Source organism: Ascaphus truei, chromosome 3, assembly GCF_040206685.1.
Source record: "Ascaphus truei isolate aAscTru1 chromosome 3, aAscTru1.hap1, whole genome shotgun sequence".
Taxonomy (NCBI): Eukaryota; Metazoa; Chordata; class Amphibia; order Anura; family Ascaphidae; genus Ascaphus; species Ascaphus truei.
The window spans coordinates 131,067,335-131,085,908 of NC_134485.1; the positions used below are offsets into that span (position 1 = coordinate 131,067,335).

Here is an 18,574-nt window from a genome sequence, read left to right on the forward strand (position 1 = left end):
CAACATCAGTCCTCATTATTGATTTTTTTCGTTTGATTTTTTTCGTTTTATTACATCCTTAATACCCTGTTATATGGCAGGGATATGATTTATTTATTTATTTACAACCTGGGGAAGCCTCAGCGCATGCGCGGGCCATGGAGGAGGGGGCGTCACCCTGCATTAGTCAGAGGCGCGTTTGTGCATGTAGAACCGCCCGGAGGGGTGTGTGTCTCCTGTCTTACACGGCTGATAATAGCAGTGGGATCCCTGGCACTCTGGCGTCGCGCGCATGCGCGGGGATTAGTTAAACCATAGAGTTGACCATAGAGTATTCTGGCGCCGCGCACATGCGCGAGGACTATGATTTTCATTGGCTAAAACACATATTATGACGTCACGATTTGGCGCGAAACCAGGCAGTCAGCTGTATTTAAATTGTTGCTTTTAATACACACAGCACTTCTTGATAAAGTTCCTTTGAACGAAACGTGTTGAAGGTTTGCTGTTGTCCCACATTATGAACTGTTAATAAAGGACTATTTTTCTGCAAGACCTGCTCCTTCCTACTGCTGTGCGGTGCACACCCTGGCTTTGGATATACAGAGAGGTGGTCTGTTCTGCGAAGCACGAGGACATCAAACTTAGTTATCGGAATAGATAGGACTTAGGGGAGACTTTAGATGACGAGGATTGGGACACTATAGTACTAGCGGCGGCAAAAAGTTCTATATGCACCACATTAAAGGAGAACGCGTATAAGGTCCTAATGAGGTGGTATCTCACCCCAATGAGATTAGCAAAGTTTGTCAAAGATTACCCCCCATTGTGCCCAAAACAATGCGGGGAACAGGCGGACTTGTTGCACATGCTGTGGAGTTGCGCAAAGTTGTCCCCAATCTGGGAGGACATCAGGAATTGGCTACAGGATTCTCGGACACACGGTCCCTTTGGACCCCTGATTGTTCCTATTAGGCAGGCACACCCGGGGGCTAAACAGATCGTAGCACAAATTAATCGCACATTTTGCGACAGCACTAAGATGCGAACTCGCAGTTCTGTGGAAGCAACCCGAGTTACCCAATATTCCAAAGATTCGGAACAGAATTTGGTACGTTTGCCGGATGGAGCAGTTGACGAGTTTGGTCAACGACACTGGCACAAATTTCCTAAAAATCTGGGCTCCGTGGCTGGCCCAAACGGATATCCCAGGGGTGGATGCCTCCAATATACTGCTTTAATAGTGAAACACGCGTTCTCTTTGGATGGGGGAGCTCTAACGTTTGATGCTGCAGAGACAGGTAGGGCAGACCGGGGTTTCCAAGGATCGGCGGGAGAGTCATGAGCCACTAGAGGAGGCCTTTTTGGAGTAGATATGGTCCACACTCATCAGTAAAGAACTGGCAGCTTCCCAGACGGCAACCCACCCCCCCCCCCCTGTTGTCTCAGTGTGTAGTCTTGTACGTCAGTCAGTTTCTCCGGTAAGTCTGATTATGTATGTTGCGGAATAAGGCGGCGCTATGGTTATAGTAATATATGACAATGTGTTGTTAGATAAATGTTTGCCTGTGCCAGGCGCTCAATAAAAATCTTTGGTTGAAAAAAGACTGTCTACTGCCCACTTTATAGCAAGACACTCTTTTTCAACTATGGAATAGTTTCTTTTGTGTGGGTTAAGTTTTCTGCTTAGGTACAAGATAGGATGTTCTTCATTCTGGTTCTCTTGTGAGAGGACCACACCAAGCCCTACGTCCGACGCATCGGTTTGCAAAATAAATTCCCTAGCAAAATCGGGGGTTACTAACACTGGTTGGGCACATATGGCTTCTTTCAATGACCCGAATGCTTGTCCCTGTTCAGGTGCCCAATATGTGACAGATATGAGGGAACGGTAGTGAAAAGGGGATATTACGGCCCTCAATTAGTGCGGGGTTTCTGCTCCACTCCACGGTTTGGAGATTTATCAAAGGGAATCCAGACCGGGACTTCTAGCTCTCCCTGCTTTCACAGGACTGCAGCAGCTGATTGAGCAGGGAGATTATTCAAAGGCTGCTCTTTGAACAGAATGGCTTCAACCCCCTATCCAAGGGCAGCCTCAGAACCGGAAGTTCCAGAGCCCCAGTAAAACTGGTAAGACTGTTCCAGGGAAAAGGGGGAATTTTGATGAACAGGTTGGGGTCTATAACCCCAGGGACATAACCACAAGAGAAATGACCTTTGTTAAGCGGGAAGAACCTATAAGGGACTTGTTGTAGGGTACATGCAACTACACACACGGGTTATTTGGATGAGGCTTAGTTATTTTAGCCTTAAAACATACAGCACACCAAAAACAAATAACTTCTAATCAGCAAACAAAAGAAAAATAGCTTCTTTTTAGCAGACAGAGCAAAATAGTTTCTCTTTAGCAGAGAGAGCAAAAATAAGGTTCTCTTTTGTATGCAGGAGACAGACAGTTCATAAACCATGTACTTTGCAAACAGACCTTATATCAGTAATCTCTTCAGTATTTCACTCCTGTCTCCTGACCAGCTAGCCTGCATGTGTGCACATCCTGGGGTTTTTAACACACCTTGATTAGGCAGCTGGGATTCAACTAATTGCCATGAGCTTCCCAGCTGAAGTTAACCTCATCACTGCTGTTCTTCAGACTAAACATATGTCTGCCAGGCAAATAGCTGGTGGCTTTTATTTACCCTGTCACATTCCTCCCCTGTTAGTGTGTGGCTGGGGCTACTCACGGCTGAAGCCCGACCATCCACCCCTTCTCTAGAAAAGAAATCAACATTTGCGTTCTCTTTTCGCGGCCTTTGCTGAATCTCAAATGAGAAGGGTTGGAGGGCCATATACCACCTAGTTAACCTAGCATTGGAATCTTTCATACTACTGTCGCAGCCCATTTTAATCTCCAACATCCCTGAAAAAATTCGGGGATGTTTTCCGTCTCTCATGGACCTTTTCCTCGTGGCCCGAAATCACCAGATAGTGCTAGTAGCGCTAGACAATGAAAGCGCTTAGCGCTAGACAATGAAAATGCCCGCAGGCACCCAAAACTGCCGAAAACGGCCTGCATCAGCCCGCGATCTGTTTGCGATTTTAAAAATCGCGGGGAAAAGGCCGCAGGAGGCTAAAGGCGGCCGCCACTGTATTTAACCACTTCAGTGGAGCATGGTCTGTCACCAGATTAAAATGGACTCCTGCGAGGTAATGCCTTAAAGCCTTGATTGCCCACTTTACTGCGAGGCACTCCTTCTCAATCACTGAGTAATTTTTTTTCCCTCTGGAACAATTTCCTACTCAGGAAAAGGATAGGGTGTTCAACTCCCTCAAACTGTTATGACAACACTGCCCCTAGCCCTATCTCTGATGCATCCGTTTGCACTACAAAAGGCCTGTTGAAGTCTGGGCTTCTAAGGACGGGACCCTCTGATAGACACCTTTTTATGTCCTCAAAGGCTCTCTTACACTCCCTTGACCATACCACTTGTGTAGGGGCACACTTTTTTGTGAGGTCCATTAAAGGGGCTGCCACTTCCGAGTAGTTGGGGATGAACCGCTGGTAGTATCCTGCTAAACCCAGCAGAGAGTGTACCTGCGTTTTTGTTTGGGGGGTCGGAACTTCTTTCAGGGCAACTACCTTGTCGGCTAGTGGCCTTACTTTTCCACCTCCCACTGCATACCCTAAGTATTTGGTTTATGCCTTACCCAAGGCACATTTCTTAGGGTTGGCTGTGAGCCCTGCCTCTCTTAGAGATTTGAGGACCGCTTTCAGCCTATTTAGATGGGCCCGCCAGTGTTTACTATAAATGACAATGTCATCTAGATAGGCTGCGGCATAATTCCTATGGGGTCTCAGCACTTTATCCATGAGTCTCTGAAATGTGGCTGGGGCTCCATGCAGTCCAAATGGCATTGTCACAAACTGGTATAAACCCATGGGAGTGGCAAAGGCTGTTTTGCGCTTGGACTTTTCCTCTAAGGGTATTTGCCAGTATCCTTTTGTTAAGTCCAGCGTGGATATATATTCCGCGTTACCAAGGGCGTCAATTAATTCGTCCACCCTTGGCATCGGATATGCGTCAAACTTGGATACCGTGTTGACATTTCGGAGGTCCACACAAAACCTTACCTTCCCATCAGGTTTATGGACCATAACTAGTGGACTACACCATTCACTGCATGATTCCTCAATCACTCCTAAGTGTAACATTTCTTGTACCTCCTTCTCTACCAGGGCCCTACGATTTTCAGGCAACCTATAAGGACGGGAACGTACTTTTACCCCAGGTGCTGTCTCAATCGCATGTGAAATTAAGTTAGTTTGCGCTGGTAAATCAGAAAAAACATCATGGAATTGTGTAATTATTGCTAACAAGTCCCCTTTTTGTTTAGAGGACAACTGTTTACCCATTGGGATTTTATCATCACCCACGATGTTCTCCCGTGGGGGCTGAGGACCCAAGTCCATTTCCTCCTCCACCGGGTGGATGAATAGAGCCTGCTGCATCTTTCAGGGTTTCAGCAAGTTCACATGGTAAATTTGTTTACCCTTCCTGGACCCTGGTTGAGCGATCTCGTAATCCACATCACCCATGCGGCGGTGTACTTAGAATGGGCCCTGCCATTTGGCCAGGAGTTTACTCTTGCAACTGGGTAATAATATCACCTGGTCTCCCGGGTGAAACACTCTCATGCGAGCATTCTGATTGTAATGTCTCTCCTGACTGTCTTGGGCTGATCTAAGATTCTCCCTAGCAAAATGGCCAACCACATCTAGGCGCTTCCTAAGGTCTAGTACATATTGCAGGGTATTCTTAGAAGGGGAACGCTGTTCCTCCCAGGACTCCTTTAGGAGGTCTAGGAAACCCCGGGGTTGGCGGCCATACAGCAGTTCAAATGGGGAGAATCCCGTGGAGGCCTGGGGAACTTCCCGCACTTCAAACAGCAGAAAAGTGAGAAGTTCATCCCAGGCTCTCTTCTCTGAATCTACAAATTTCCTCAGCATCCCTTTTAGAGTTCGGTTAAATCTTTCCACCAATCCGTCAGTCTGTGGATGGTAGACCGATGTCCGAACAGACTTGACCTCTAGTAACTTTAAGACATCCTGCATCAGTTTAGCCATGAAAGTTGTACCTTGGTCTGTCAACATAACCTGGGGAAGTCCAACCCGTGAGAACAGCTCCAACAACTTGTTGGCTACTTGCTTCGCCGTTGCTGTTCTCAGGGGGAACGCCTCAGGATATCAACTATTACAAGAATAAACCTGTGTCCTTTTGCAGAAGGTTCTAGAGGTCCTACCAAGTCTACCCCAATCCTCTCAAAGGGAACTGACACCAAGGGTAGAGGAACCAAAGGGGCTGGTTTTTGTTCCTTTGGACTAGTTAGCTGGCACTCCGGACATGCCGCACATAACTTGGCAATATCACTATGCATCCCTGGCCAATAGAATCGGGACGAAATACGGTCCAATGTTTTATCCCTGCCCAGGTGACCACCCCAAGGGACAGTATGGGCTTGAGTGAACACAGATTTGACAAACGCCTTGGGAACCAATATCTGTCTGGTGACCTCCCCTGTTTGTGTCTGCCTATTCACCCTATACAGGATATCATTTGATAACTCAAAATGGGGGAATTCTATCACCCCCTGTGCATTCAAAATGTGCTCATCAATTTTTAACACCTTGTCATACTGTCTAGCAAGGACTTGGTCTTCCCTTTGCCTCTGGCGAAAATCAGGGAGGTATAGGTCTGGTAAATCTCCAGGGCCCATATCCCCCTCCCTCTGGCCATCCCTAGTCCTTACTTGTGACTTCTGGCTATTAGAATGGTCACCTTGAGACCCATATTTCTGCAACCAGTCCTGTTTGTCAGAGCGTCTTTGCTTCTGAGTCTTTTGAACCCGGTGTCTACTGGGAAAAAGGTCTGCCAAGAAGGGGAACAGTTTGCCAGGGTTCTCCTGAGCCATAGAATAAGGCTCCTCGTGAGAGACTGGGGCCATTAGGTCCGAAAAGAAAGGCCAGTCCTGGCCAAGCACAACGGGGGCAGGAAGCCAAGGAGCGACTCCTACTTCGTGGTAGGCCTCCTGGCCTTTTACCTGCAGCCGGATTTTGGCCGTCGGATACCGCTTTACATCGCCGTGTATACATTCTATATTCCTCCGGGGAGTCAAAAGAACACACGTTAGGCGGTAACAGTTTCTGGAAGACCAGAGTTTTCCCAGAGCCCGAATCTACAAGGGCCTGGATGTTTTTTTCCCCAACCTGGGCTGGAAGCAGCCAGGGCTTGTAACTTTCTCCAGTGAAGGCCGAGGCGACGGTCCTGCTGAAGGAACAATCCATCTGTGGACAGTACACGTGCCGGCGGCCTTGTTCTCCGCAGGTGGAACATGGAGAGGGTTCCCTCGCAGGAGGGTGCCGCGGATAGCGCTCCGCTGGACCGGATACTGGAGACCAGGCATCTGGTGGGTCCTGTGGGCGACGTCCTCGGAAGTTCCTCTCATTTGGCGACCAGCCGACATCATTAAGGGGATGAGAGTCTCGGCGGGGACCAGCATTTGGACTCCGCCCTTGCTGGAACGACTGCTCCTTCCGTTGGGCTTGGTGGTTGCGTATGAACGGGCCGTAGGTTCCCCATTGATCCGACCTCCCTCTTTGGGTGTCCGCAAGTGCCAGTGGAGTCGGATCCGTCGGGTCCAGGACACTCGCCTGCTCCTCAGCCTCAAGGAAGTTCTCCACGAGTCGGACCGCCAAAGCTAGGGTTTCAGAAGCGTGGCTTTTTACCCACGAGCGTGCGGAAGGCGGTATTATCTGTAGGAATTGTTCCAACACCACCTGCTCAAGAATTGCCTCCTTAGTGCACTCCTCGGGTTGTATCCAGCGCGTGCACAAGTCCAATAACCGCTGAGCGAGGACCCGGGGTCTCACCTTGGCAGTGTACTTCATGTTCCGGAACTGCTGCCGGTAGGTCTCTGGGGTCAGACCTAAGCGATCCAGTATGGCGGCTTTTACTTGTCGTAGTCCATTGCCTGATCTGCAGGGAGGCCCTGATATGAGGGCTGGGCTTCTCCTATGAGGAGCGGGGCCAAAGCAGTGGTCCAGCGATCTGCAGTCCAGCCCTGAGCTTCGGCAACCCTTTCAAATGTCAGTAAAAAAGCCTCTGGATCCTCGTTCGGAGCCATTTTCCTCAGGAGAACCGGGGGTTTGTTTTCAGGTTCTGTATTGGCAGACCCCTGGAATTGGGCCAGCAGCCTGGCCATCCGCTCATCCTGTGCTGTCTGTAGTCTTTCATCACTCTCTGCTTCTAGCCGGGCCTGCTCCTGCATTAACTGTCCCTGCTGTCTGGTCTGCTCACACAAAAACTCTTTCAAAACTTCTTCCATTTTTCTCATTCTTGTGTGTGTGTGTGTGTGTGGCCCTTTAACTGCAGGGGCCTTTTGAAAATCCCACTTCTGCTACCATATGTTGCAGGGTACATGCAACTACACACACGGGTTCTTTGGATGAAGGGGCCTTTTGAAAATCCCACTTCTGCTACCATATGTTGCAGGGTACATGCAACTACACACACGGGTTCTTTGGATGAGGCTTATTTCTTTTAGCCTTAAAACATACAGCACACCAAAAACAAATAACTTCTAATCAGCAAACAAAAGAAAAATAGCTTTTTTTAGCAGACAGAGCAAAATAGTTTCTCTTTAGCAGAGAGAGCAAAAATAAGGTTCTCTTTTGTATGCAAGAGACAGACAGTTCATAAACCATGTACTCTGCAAACAGACCTTATATCAGTAATCTCTTCAGTATTTCACTCGTGTCTCCTGACCAGCTAGCCTGCATGTGTGCACATCCTGGGGTTTTTAACACACCTTGATTAGGGAGCTGGGATTCAACTAATTGCCATGAGCTTCCCAGCTGAAGTTAACCACATCACTGCTGCACTGCGGACTAAACATATGTCTGCCAGGCATATAGCTGGTGGCTTTTATTTACCCTGTCACAGGACTATGCTGTAAAATGTTTTAAATGTCGAGAGTTTGGACATATGGCAAAGGACTGTCCCAGAATGGTTGAACCCATGGAATGTAATGTGGGTAGTAATAATGAGGATGATTACTCACTATATGCCCGCATTCTTCACCATATGTGACAAAGTACCTTCTTGCTCTGTACCTTTTGTCCAGGAATCAGCACTTTCACACAGCCTTCCAGGTAGAGGAGACAGTCTTCTGACACAGAGGTGAAAAGCTTTGGCCTGTTTATTTTGCCATACAAATGCTACAGCAGATAACAGGAGTAAATCAAACAAAAAACAAAAAGTCTTTGCTTTTCCTCAGCATAAAGTAAAGGTGATGTGGTGCTCAAGCATGAAATCCCATCAGGTATGATGTAAGAGGTACAATTCTGGGACATAAATACTGTTTCAAACCTTAAAAAAGGGCTCCAGTTACCCTGAAGGCATAACACAGCTTTTCAGCACACACTTCTCTTGAGACTAAAACAGCTCTGTCTTGCTCTGTTCAGAGCAGCCTTTTAATCATCTCCCTGCTCAATCAGCTGGTGCAGTCCTGTGAAAGCAGGGAGAGCTAGAAGTCCCGGTCTGGATTCCCTTTGGTAAATCTCCAAACCGTGGAGTGGAGCAGAAACCCGCACTAATTGAGGGTCGTAATATCCCCTTTTCACTACTGTTGCCTCATATCTGTCACAATATATATATATATACACATATATACAGTCACGTGAAATAGAAAGTACACCCTCTTTGAATTCCATGGTTTTACATGACATATTACACCGTGTCATGATTTATTTAACAAAAATAAAGCCAAAATGGAGAAGCCATATGTGAAAAACTAAGTACAGGCATACCCCGCTTTAAGGACACTCACTTTAAGTACACTCGCGAGTAAGTACATATCGCCCAATAGTCAAACGGCAGCTCACGCATGCGCCTGTCAGCACGTCCTGAACAGCAAAGTTGAACTCCCTACCTGCACCGAAGCTGTGCACAAGCGGGAAGACTATAGAGCCTGTTACAAATGCCTTATTTACATCAGGTATGCACGTATATGATGATTGCAGTACAGTACATGCATCGATAAGTGGAAAAAAGGCAGTGCTTCACTTTAAGTACATTTTCGCTTTACATACATGCTCCGGTCCCGTTGCGTACGTTAATGCGGGTTATGCTGGTATACCTTATGATTCAATAGCTTGTAGAGCGACCTTTAGCAGCAATATCTTGAAGTAATCGTTTTCTGTATGACTTTATCAGTCTCTCACATCGTTGTGGAGGAATTTTGGCCCACTCTTCTTTACAACGTTGCTTCAGTTCATTGAGGTTTGTGGGCATTTGTTTATGCACAGCTCTTTTAAGGTCCAGCCACAGCATTTCAATCGGGTTGAGGTCTGGACTTTGACTGAGCCATTGCAACACGTTGATTCTTTTCTTTTTCAGCCATTCTGTTGTAGATTTGCTGGTGTGCTTGGGATCATTGTCCTGTTGCATGACCCAATTTCGGCCAAGCTTTAGCTGTCGGACAGATGGCTTCACATTTGACTCTAGAATACTCTGGTATACAGAGGAGTTCATGGTCGACTCAATGACTGCAAGGTTCCCAGGTCCTGTGGCTTCAAAAACAAGCCCAAATCATCACCCCTCCACCACCGTGCTTGACAGTTGGTATAAGGTGTTTGTGCTGATATGCTGTGTTTGGTTTTTGCCAAACGTGGCGCTGTGCATTAGGGCCAAACATCTCCACTTTGGTCTCGTCCGTCCAAAGGACATTGTTCCAGAAGTCTTGTGGTTTGTTCAGATGCAACTTTGCAAACTTAAGCCATGCTGCCATGTTCTTTTTAGAGAGAAGAGGCTTTCTCCTGGCAACCCTTCCAAACAAACCATAATTGTTCAGTCTTTTTCTAATTGTACTGTCATGAACTTTAACATTTAACATGCGAACTGAGGCCTGTAGAGTCTGAGATGTAACTCTTGGGTATTTTTCAATTTCTCTGAGCATTGCAGTCTGACCTTGGGGTGAATTTGCTGGGATTTCCACTCCAGGGAAGATTGGCAACTGTCTTGAATGTTTTCCACTTTTGACTAATCTTTCTCACTGTAGAATGATGGACTTTAAATTATTTGGAAATGGCCTTAAACCCTTCACAGATTGATGGGCAGCAACAATTGCTTCTCTAAGATCATTGCTGATGTCTTTCCTCCATGGCATTGAGTTAACACACACCTGAATGCTCCAGGCCAGCAAACTGCTAAAACTTTGGCTTTTATAGAGGTGATAACACTTCCTGATGATCAATTAATCAAGGGCATTTGATTAGCAGCACCTGTCTGCTACTTAGCATCTTAATTCCTATGGAAGCTGTAGCGGTGTACTTAGTTTTTCACACATAGCTTCTCCATTTTGGCTTTATTTTTGTTAAATAAATCAGGACACGGTGTAATATGTCATGTGTTGTTGTTCATCTGAGGTTGTATTTACCTAATTTTTAGGCCTGCTAAGGAACATATGATTGTTATTATGTCCTGATATGTAAAACCATGGAATTCAAAGAGGGTGTACTTTCGTTTTCACATGACTGTATATATATATATATATATATATATATATATATATATATATACAGTATATATATATATATATTTTTTTTAAGCATTACATTTTAAAAAGTATTAAGCATTAAAATTAAATATAAAAAAAAAACCTGGATGTGCGTTTAAGTATTGAAATATAACAAGAGTAAGTAAGAGAGAATTGGGGGGCTGCAATCTGCTGTTAATTCCTTGCAGGCCCTTATTGTAAATAAAATGTGATTTGGTAGACAGTGCAATTTAGCCAACTGTTAATTATATTACTTGGGTTACTGTTATGAAAATAGTTCATCTAAGTAAATTTAATAAGTGGGTGATAGGAATTTGAGATATTTCTCTCACTTAGGGCTAGATTCACTAAGCTCTGATAAATATTGTCTGTCTGCTATACTGCAAAACCGTCTAAAAACACAGGTGGGCGTTCGCGAGCTGTTGTCTTAAAAGTCTAATAAGTCTAATGCATGTCTTATGCATTATGTCTATGTCTGCTTGCGCAGTATTTGTAAAATGGAAGATATACAGTATTACAAAAATATAGCGTCACGTCTTCTTCGAATATAAAATTATCACATTTCTATACAGTACTCTATGTACTGTATTACAGTATTTTGTAATCAGTACTTTTACTTTTACTTGTTTTCATACTCTTTTTATATTATGCGTGTACCGTTCAGTACTGTATATCTCATTTGAACATTGTTGAAACGCATAGGTGTGTTACAGTATCACATTTTGGCGCATACAGCGCTCTCCCTCTCGCCCCCACACACACACAAGGCTAAAGTACTATTTCAACTTCTTATCTATAGTACAGAACACCTCTCCAAGCCAGATGGCTTTCTGAAAGCCAGATGGGTTTCTGGCTTCAATCATCCCGAACTTGTCATCACATTCCTGCATGTATAACGTGCAGAGCCTGGTGTCACATTTCAGCGCCTGCGTGTAATCCTCTTTGGAAGGGACCTAGTTGATGATTAATGCGCATGCGTGTATAACTTCACATTCATGTGGAAGTTCGTCTGGAAAAAAATATATATTTTTTTTGTTGTTTTTGTTTTGTTTCCAGACATGTGTGCCTGCATAAAAATTCTCGTTATTCTGATATTCTATCGGTACTGTAGCTTTTTAATGCGACACTGGTGATTCACATGCTTTATGTGATTTTTATTGATTTGGGGGTGTGGGGATCAAAACATTATGATGACCTGTTTAAAATACTGTATGTCTTTGAACTACAGTGCAGCTAATCCTTCATGCAGCTTTACCCCTCTCCCCCCCCCAGACACACACAAGGCTCAAGGATTTCAACTTCTTATCGACACCTCTCGCAAACCACTCATTTGCTAATGCTTGGCTTTGTGCTTTTAATCGTCCCGAGACTAGCCTGGTGTCACATCGCTGCACCTGCATGTAATTCTCTTTGGGAAGGGACCTAGTTGATGATTAATGCGCATGCGTGTATAACTTCACATTCATTTTCAAATGCTTGTCTAATCCGTTATGCTAATCCATTATGATGACCCCCCCCGAACCCTTTGAGGCTTTGTTTACGGTAACGTACACTGGCGACACACTTTATTGAAGTGTGGCCAGTTCCGCAAGCCGGGAGATTTCCCGGCTTGCAAGTGGCATCCCCTCGGCGTGCCGCGCGTCACCGATGCGCGGTCACGCGTCATTGGGTGCCTGCGCCCCCTGCACGCGCGTCCAGGGCTCCCCGAGGGAGCCCTGGTGTCCCGCGATGTGGGGGACGGCGGCAGGGGGTTCCGGGGGACCCGGCGGACCCGGAGAGGAGAGGGGGAAGCCGCGATCGGCGGGCCTCTCCTCCGCTGCTTCGGCGCGCGCCTGGCACCCTCCGGCGCGCGCCAGGTAACTGCTGCGGCCGAGAACAGGCAAATGCTCGAATAAACTCGGCCGCAGCAGTATGCGCACTTGTGATAAACCCTTCTCGAATTGAATATGTTAATCTGATTAGCCAATGAATAAAAATGTAACCAATGAATAAAAATGTAAGCCTTCTTGAAGAATCCCTCCCCCCCACACACATTCACAGTGAATTTAAAGTTCAAAGAAAAAAAATATGAATGTAATTAAATATTTATTTTATTTTATCAGGAATAAAAAATACAAATAATCATTTTCAGTGTTTATCTTCTTTGTAGTGTACTGTAGTTCTTCTGTAAGTTGAAATTTGAGGGCCGGTGCATAATCATGGAAGAATGAAAAATACAAATAATCATGAATAATGCACATTTATAATAATAAAAACAGTAATACAAATTTTTAGTCTCTCATGTTCGTCATGGCCACATTGCATTCTGTAGTTCATTGAGAGAGGTTTTTTTTTGTGTAAATCATGACTGTAGATACACTATACACATAGTTCACACAATTTACACATGATTACCCCCCTCCCACCACCCGTCCTTTTGTAGTGCAGCCAGCTGTCTCTGAAAGGGAAAGACAAAATTAGTGCAGTTAAGTGCATATAATTGCATTGTGTACAATAAAACTACTCCATATTGGACTACTGTATGCATTTACTACTGTCAAACTACTGTATACTGAAACTACTATACTGTAAAATACTTTGTAACAAGATTGGTAGTGCAGCTCTCTCTAAAAATTAAAAATTAGTGCTGTAAAATGCATGCTGTATACTGTAAAACAATCTGTGCCATACTTACCTGTATCATACTGTACTTGGTGTGCTTGTACTTACCATACTACAGTACAGTACTGTACCATACTACCTTCCTGGTGCTTGCCCATTACGCTCTATCACAATGGGCAACAGAGTCGCAATATGGTCAATATATTTATTACATCGTTCCACGGTGAGCACATCGTTCCAAAAACGCATTTTGCCATTCGCCAACTCATCCTTTTTTGAGGGTTTCACCACTTTTCGGATATGGTCTTTCAGCTGATGCCAGACCATTTCGATAGGATTGAAGTCTGGCGATCTGTCATTGGAGGGGAAAAAAAGGAGAATTAGTTAAAGAGATACACAGTAAACAGTGGGGAAAAACGAGACATGGTTACCGTTCTTACTCCGCTGGCGTCTTCACCCAGTTGATACCGCAGTCAAGAATATGCGCAATTGACGCAGTGTGCTTCGGAACGTTGTCCTGGTAGAAACGGTGACCATCTGGGAATTCACGTGTGATGTATTCCACAATCTCAGGCACTATTTGCTCTTGGAAAAAAGCTTTATTCATGATTCCTGTAACAAGAAAAGAAAAGTGCTCAAAATAATGCACACTACAGTAGTACAATACAGTGCTTAAGCCTACAGCATGTGACTTTGTGCATTATTACAGTATACTGTACCATCAAAGATGACGATGCATCCTGGTCCACGCCTAGAGATGGCACCCCACACATGCATCTTCACTGGGCGTTTTGGACGCGGCTTCATAGATATGCGTCCTTTTTTGTGGAATACAAAGGTGGCAAATCTCTCCAGAGATACAGTAGACTCGTCAGTAAGATGCAATCCTGAAAATGTTTGCCACTGTAGATCCATGCCTGTGCCTGGACCACTCTCTTTATCTTGTTGACGTCCCTTATCATAGGAAAAAAAGGGGGGATACGAGCACCGCGGAAATGACACTCTGGCTAGGGCAAGTGCAAAAAAGTGAAAAAAAAGCTTTATTGTGGCTTAACACGCCATTAAAATTACATGTTCACCGTCCTCTAGAGGATGGTGAACATGTAATTTTAATGGCGTGTTAAGCCACAATAAAGCTTTTTTTCACTTTTTTGCACTTGCCCTAGCCAGAGTGTCATTTCCGCGGTGCTTGTATCCCCCCTTTTTTTCCTGTTACCTCTCTACCGGGACGGATGCACGCAAAGGAGCGGAGCTGTTCTCTGTCGCCGATACACACAGGACACGGAAGCAGTGGCTAATACATCCGGGGGTCACAGGTCGCCTTGTACCGCGAGGGTTACAAGGAAAAGACCGCCAGTGGAGGACAGGATCCCCGGATAGAACGCAGCTGTACGGAGTGCTGCAGGACATCGCAGACCACGGAATACAGAGAGGCCCACCAGAGAAGGGACCACCGGTTGGATACACGCTCACCGGTCAGGTTAGACGGCTTCACGTCCGTGTGTGGGTTATTAACCCATTGCGACAGACTTACTGCCTACTGCTTTATTATTCATTACCGTGTACCTCAGGTGACAGAGTACTCCGCTTGTTAAATATTAAGAAATATCTTAAGACTTTCAGATTTACCAGCAAGGTTTTTTTTAGAGCACCCAATTAGGGTTAATCCCCTTACTCACCCACTCCCTTATCATAGGGTACGCTCTGTAATGACAAAGAATAATTTTATAGGTACAGTACAGCTTATTAAACCACACTTTTCACCTCCTGTACTGTCCAGTACTAACCTCACACGTCCATATTTCCATCCAATTCTGCGTCTCATCTTCTTAATGCTGGTCTCTGATACAGTTAGATTGTGCTTTTTCTGCAGAGTGTCTTTGACCCTTAAGGCACTCTTCTCATCATTCGCTTCACTTATTCTGTCAACCAGAACAGTTGTCTCCCTACAGTTTAAAGGAAAAACAACAATACGTTACAGTAGGCCACAAGTACAGGTACAGTACATAATTTATGCTCAGGCCTACAGTATGGCCAAATATAGATATTACTTTAATAGAATAGTTATACTGTATAAATATACAGCGATAACAATAATAATAGATAGATACTGTATAGAATAGAGTTATATAAATATACAGCGATAACAATAATAATAGATAGATACTGTAAAGAATAGAGTTATATAAATATACAGCGATAACAATAATAACAGATAGATACTGTATAGAATAGAGTTATATAAATATACAGCGATAACAATAATAATAGATAGATACTGTATAGAATAGAGTTATATAAATATACAGCGATAACAATATTGTACTGTATACAGGTATATATACAGTATAACAGATATATACAGTACAGTATATAACATATATATAGCAGATATAATATTAACAGTACTTTATGTGTGTGTGTGTGTCATAATGTGAGTAAACTGTGTACTGAAATGGGGGGTTGTGAGTGCGTGAGTCATAATGAGTAATAATGAAGTGAGTGACAATTACTTTTACTTTACCGTATACAGTAGTACAGTACTTACGCGGTAGTTACCGTTGGTGTCCTCTTGACTTTTTTGGTCTTACCGTGGGCATGATAGCTCACGGTTGCTGCTGGTACAACGAGGCCAGAAGTATTTAGCCAGCGTTGAATATCCGCAATTCGTTGTCCTCTCGTGTACAGTACATCTCCTTTATTCTAATGCTGAGATCCTTGGCTGGCGTCATTGCCTTTAAATGACGTCATCATTCCCCCCCACCCCCCAAATCACATGGTTTTCACGGCCCAATCTGGGCCTTGGGAACCATTTGATGAAAATGTGACGTCATAGGCTTATAAAAGGCTATGTCGTCTCATTTTGAAGCCAGACGCCGAGGAGGACGGACCTCCACCAGATAGAAGAAGACCAGGGCATGGCGCTAGAAGAGAAGAAGACCCGGAAGAAGATAGAAGACAGAAGAAAGAAGAATACAGATTACAGATGAAGCCCCTCTTTGATGAAATGGATTACAAATAGAAGACAGAAGACACACGTGGATTTTAAGTGTTTATTATTTTATGGTTACCTTTGGATTGGTTCGAGAGCTTACGGTTTCCCTGGATTTCTGTGAGTGGGCATCTAATGGTAAGTAAACAAAAGAAAAGTTTATTATTTTAACTTTTACAGGTTTTTTTAGATTTTTTATTCGTTTTTTTTTTTTTCCATTTAATGCCCCTGAATTGATCTATGTCCCTATGGATATACATACATTCAGGGACACTGAATGGGTGTATTCTATGTGATTTTTTTGATGGAAATGCATTGTTTTGTATGCTCTTGTATTGCCTTTGTATGTTATGTTTATATATATGGATAGAGATACATGGATAATAAATGATTGATTTGCTAATGTTGATGTTTTTTTCATGTATTTCAAATGTATCTAGCTGCTTTATTTCTACATTGTTGTGTGTGTAATTTAATTTGTATTTAGTTCAATGTCATTTTTATTGCTCTTTGCAGGAGTATATTTCAGGGTCTTGCTTTTGAATAATGGCTTATTTCTGGTAGTTAGATTTGTATGATGGTGGTTACTTTGAATTAGAATTATTTTCTCATTGGTTTATATTTAGGAATTGAATAGTGAATTGTATAATTGATTGGGATTGTATTGTAATTGATTTAGGAAATTGATTGATTGATGGTAAATGTATTTATGTTTATTTGCTTAGTTTCTATTTGAATTTGTGGCTGGCATTGTACTGTATGTATAGTGGCTGGCATAGTGTATTTTATTTTGAAATTGAATTTGCATAGTGTTACATGATGCACAGATTAATTGCATCATGTACACACTCAATGCAATTATGTGACATTTGATATACATTTGTCTAGCAGCTGGTTTAATTGTAAGATGCAATGTGGTGATTTTAAGATTAACATTTCATTTTTTATTTATGCATGTTTTATGTGTTTTATAATGGGCAAATAATCTATTATCCATATCTTGATAATAGTTATTTTGCACATTACTGTACTGTATGTGTTAGGGGGGGGGGGTGTATTTATTGAAAAGTATTTATGTGTTGTTTAATTTTTTTGGGGGGGCACAGAATTGGTACTGCAGGCCTGCGGTGAACACCCGAGGGCCACCGCCGGCCTATAGTATCATTGCTGTGCATCCCAAAAATGTAATATATGTACTGTGGGTATAGAGGTTGTTTGGGGCACAGGGGGTGTATGAAGTTTATTGCAATGTTTATTGGGGGCAATTGTCCCCAATAAACATGCTATTATGCCTTAACCCCTTCATTGCCTTAGCGGATATCCGCTATGGTAATGAAGCAGCATTAATGTATTTTAATAATATTGTGTGGGAGCAGAGGGTCTCCTGAGCAGAACCGCATTTATTTGTGGCTCAGGGACCGCCTGCTTCCCGAGTTTCAGGCCCCGGTTTGGGGCATCGGTTCCAGTGTCGCCGCCATCTTTAGAGCGGGCATGTCGCGTATGGGACGCTATAAAGATGGCGGCGACACTGGCACCCGATGACACATACCGGGGCCTTTAACTCGGGAAGCAGGGTGTCCCTGATCCACAAATCAATGCGGTTCAGCTCAGGGGACCCCCTGCTCACAGTACACTATTATTAAAAATATATTCATGCTGCTTCGTTACCATAGCAGATAGCCGCAAAGGTAAGGAATGATTGTTTATTGATATGTGTGTTTTATGCATAGTGTAGATGTGCAGAGGGTCTCCGGAGCTGAACCGCTTTGGTTTTAGGTCCAGGGACTCCCTGCTTCCCGAGATACAGGCCCCTTTATGGGGTGCCGGTATCCCTCTGCTTTGTTTACATTCCGCGGTCATGTGATCGGGACATTTAAATGCAGAGGGATACCGGCACCTCATAACGGGGCCTGTATCTCGGGAAGCAGGGGGTCCCCGGACCTGAAACCAATGCGGTTCAGCTCCGGAGACCCCCTGCACATGTACACTATGAATAAAATTGTATTTAAAAGTTTTTTTAATGTTGCCGATGTTTGCGCCGAGAGAGCGGCGGATCTCTCTCTGCTGCAGACACATCTCGGCAGGGGACGGCTTCTCGGCAGCTTCTCGCCAGGCAGACTGTCTCGCCACCGGTTACTCGCCATGTTTGGGAATGTTGCTCTCGCTGTGATTCGCCAGTGATTCGGCCCTTCCTGCATACAGCGAGGGCAACACGCCGAAAACATGGTGAATTCAAACCCCTGGCGAATGCAATTTTCCGCCACTTACTGCATGACCCCCTATAAGTTAAATAAGGTAAACGATTATATTTATTACATCTCGTAATTTTCAAGACCACGGCATCAAAAATACAAAGGAATATTTCTCAGCTTCATTGACTCCATGCTTAAA

The 18,574-nt window shown here is 44.2% G+C and overlaps 1 protein-coding gene across 2 annotated transcripts in view; it reads left to right on the forward strand.

Moving 5' to 3' along the window:
* SYTL5 (synaptotagmin like 5) overlaps nt 1-18,574 on the forward strand; it is a 564,125-nt gene that overhangs the window by 83,154 nt on the left and 462,397 nt on the right. The window contains exon 2 of one of the 2 annotated variants that reach the window (XM_075589552.1): nt 1,990-2,109. The exons of the other annotated variant lie outside the window; for it this stretch is intronic. The gene's annotated coding sequence lies outside the window, so the exon portion shown is untranslated. The remainder of the gene's footprint in view (nt 1-1,989; nt 2,110-18,574) is intronic. 2 annotated transcript variants of the gene reach the window in all.